Here is a 3,424-nt window from a genome sequence, read left to right on the forward strand (position 1 = left end):
GAAGCTGGAGGACGAGTGCTCTGAGTTGAAGAAAGATATTGATGACTTGGAGCTCACCCTGGCCAAAGTGGAAAAGGAAAAACACGCCACTGAGAACAAGGTCACAAAATAGGCCTTTTAACCATCATTTATTTTAATCATTTATTTTCACTTCAGTGTAGATTAAAAACTTGTTGTAAATCAAAATTTTATAGGTCAAAAACCTTACAGAGGAAATGGCTTCTCAAGATGAGACCATTGCAACGTTGACGCCAAAGAGAAGAAAGCCTCGCAAGAGCCCATCAAGCCAAACCTTGATGATCTGCAGGCAGGAGGAAGACAAAGTCAACACTCTTGACGGAAAGCAAGACCCAAGCTGGAGCAGCAAGTGGGGACGACCGTGAGTAATCTACATTAAAAGTTGCTAAAAGTTGCTACAATAATAAACATTTATATAATGAGTTAATTACTGATGTAAATACAATAAATGGCTATTCCATAAAAAATCTGACCATAGACATGATCAAAAGTGGTGATTTTCTGAAAATCTATAAAATCATAACTTTTATTTTGTGAAACATCTGCTTTGATGATAGCTTGAAGGTTCCCTGGAGCAAGAAAAGAAGGCTCCGTTATGGATTCTCCGAGCGGAGCAAAAAGAAAGCCTTGAAAGGAGATCTGAAACTGGCAGGAATCCATTATGATCTGGAGGAATGACAGCAGCAGTCTGATTGAGAAAATAAAGAAGTAAGACTAAACAAACTCCATCTATCCCTCCATCTACATTACCTTCTTGAACTGGAATATTTCATGAAAGGCACTACTTAAATGCAACTTTAACATGCTGAATTAATTCTCTCCCCTCCAGGAAGGACTTTGAGATAAGCCAGCTCCTGGGTAAGATTGAGGATGAGCAGACTCTTGGAATCCAGCTACAGAAAAAGATAAAGGAACTTCAGGTATAATTAGAAGCATTAGCCGAAGCCAAAGGAACATTCAAATATTTTGAGCGATTTTTAATTCAACTTTGTGTGTTTCAGGCTCGTATTGAGGAGCTGGAGGTGTAAGACGATAACACAAATATCACAAATTTTTAATCCTGTACTGGTCCTGAGGCAATCGGTGAGGATAATTTATTTTTACCTAATTAATTTTATTATTATTACCTTCTCCAATACAGCTCCATGCGAGCAGCCAAGTCGCTACCAAGTCAAGTGAACTCCCACTGCCCAATTCCCTCCTTTCTTGTACTCCTTCTTGCTCCCCAGGACAGAACATGTGGTGGTTTGAAAAACTGTTGCAGTTTTCATTGGTGAAGTTGATGCACAGGCTGCTCCAAAGCTGTTTGAACATGTTTTCAAAGAGAGGAATGTGGAGTAATTGAGTATTGAATTTTTGTAACAAGCCAAAAGTTACAGAAGATTGCATCACCAAACTTCTACCAATCAAAAAGATTTCAAATCCCAGCCCAATGTCGAGCCAACACCCGATGAAGAACTGTCTTGCTGCTTTGTGTCCCAAACATCTCGATTTAATCTCTGACGACCACATCCCACAAGAACTTTTCTCAATAGACAGACTTCAGAGAGCATAGGAATTCTCTTGACCTGATTTTACCCAGAATACAACAAATGATATAAAACATTTAGTTTGATGTTTGTGAAATGGCAAACAAAATGATTCATAAAAGTTTTCGACAGGCGTTACAGAGCCTATAGAAGGTATGGCCCACAGGACCGTATGTTACACAGTGTTTTACCTGAGGCAACAGTCTGACCTTGTCACAAACTCCATTTCCGCGACTTTCCCTTGGGTGAGCACAGAGCTTCCAGTAGGTCCACGACTGAGTTCAAGCCGCCATCGAGGTATGACGATTTTTATCACAACCTGGGAACACAAGCAGAGAGATTCGAGAGTTGTATTCTTCATACGCATATCCAAAGAGAATCAATACATAATTTTGCACGAAGGTGCTGCTTCTTTAAATGGAACAAACAAGTGCCCACATACTAAGTGCCATCCAGTTCAGCCCCTGCTCTTCCAAGACGCCGTCGCTTCTCGCTTGACACTTCAGTGCTCCATGATGCATCACAGCTCCAGTCAGCTTGTACATGCCAATCTTCTCTTTCTGGCAGTGGGAAGCCCCAGGATGTCCAATGGGCAGTCTGTCAGTATCAAAGATAAATAAACTCATAAGTTTGTCTCCCCAAGGAACTATAACAATAAAACAATGGTTTACAGATTTGAGTAATTTTCTTACGTCCGTAGGCAATGAACTCCCTCACCAATGTCATTGATACTCCTTGACAGTGATTTTCACCCTGACTTGATCATGGGGGATAGTCGTATGGGTTTAAGTGGTGATGAGGAGAGCCTCTGACAAAGAAGCACACGTGAAATTCAGTACACAGGCAGTTCAATGAATGATTCTTTAACTCAAAAGAATGTCTCAGCCTATCACGCTCAGCGTTTGTGGCCTGTCATCAGCTGATAGAAGATGTGGTAGCCTCTCTCAGCAGACCAGGCTGGACGTCACTGCGAGATTTTCGCCAGCAGATCTGTCGAGCACACAGTTAAGACACCAGTAAGCAGAAGGTACAAAACCAAAATTGAGGTTATCTGCATCCATCCAATTTCCAGCCTTAAACATGTTTCAATTATCCTGCTGAAGCCAAGCTTGCCAGTTGTTGCGAAATGTATTCTGATGAATTTCTATTCAAAAAGAAACTGGTAGACCTTAGGATGACTCACGCACTTCTGGCATTCTAATATTTGTTAAAAAAGACCCTCAGCTTAACAACCACTTACAAAGCGGAATGAGTTTGTCATTGCCTTACGGTTTTTGGGCATTACCTAGCTCCAGACAGGGGAAATTGGCTGCAATGATTTGATCTTCAAGTGACGCCCTCCATTCAGAAAAGCATCCAGGGGAAAACCAAAAATGAATAGCCTCATACCTGATGGCCCTAAAAATCACATTCTTTATGTCAAGTATCAGGCATTGAACGCCCACAACGACATTCGTTCAATTTACTGCATTTTTCCCAGAGCTGCATCTGCTTTCTTTCCTCCAGCTACTGCATTGTCGCAAAAGTCTGAATGACACGTTTGGTGTTGACAGGTCTTTCCTGCACCAAATTCTCCTCTTTGATCATAAAAACGGTCTAGGGTTTAGCAGCAGAAACATCTTGATTTGGTGAACTGAACAAAACCAATGAAAAGATGTTCAGTCCTATACATTCTTTAGTTTTATGTTAAAAAATAGCAGTGTGGCCCAAAACATTTCTCGAACATGCAGTTGTTTTGATTTCAGAATTACTAAAATGAGCTAAAATTGATGGGCAAACTTACGTGATCCAGGATAGACTGATTCTCACGGTCTGTAAAAAAACAATTTCATTATTATTTACATATTTGTAAGTTTCAATGTTTCCCATGATCAGTT

General features: G+C 40.6%; 1 protein-coding gene and 1 long non-coding RNA gene across 2 annotated transcripts in view; both read left to right on the plus strand.

The window, feature by feature from the left end:
- Positions 1-3,424, plus strand: part of LOC118328127 (myosin heavy chain, fast skeletal muscle-like) — a 44,384-nt gene that overhangs the window by 1,464 nt on the left and 39,496 nt on the right. The gene's annotated exons all lie outside the window — the stretch shown is intronic.
- On the plus strand, positions 668-1,052 carry LOC118328860. The gene is made up of 3 exons (XR_004796751.1): positions 668-726; positions 848-938; positions 1,020-1,052. It is a non-coding gene; the product is annotated as an uncharacterized LOC118328860 (long non-coding RNA).

Source organism: Morone saxatilis, unplaced genomic scaffold, assembly GCF_004916995.1.
Source record: "Morone saxatilis isolate NCDOM2014 unplaced genomic scaffold, NCSU_SB_2.0 Contig18, whole genome shotgun sequence".
Lineage (NCBI taxonomy): Eukaryota > Metazoa > Chordata > Actinopteri > Moronidae > Morone > Morone saxatilis.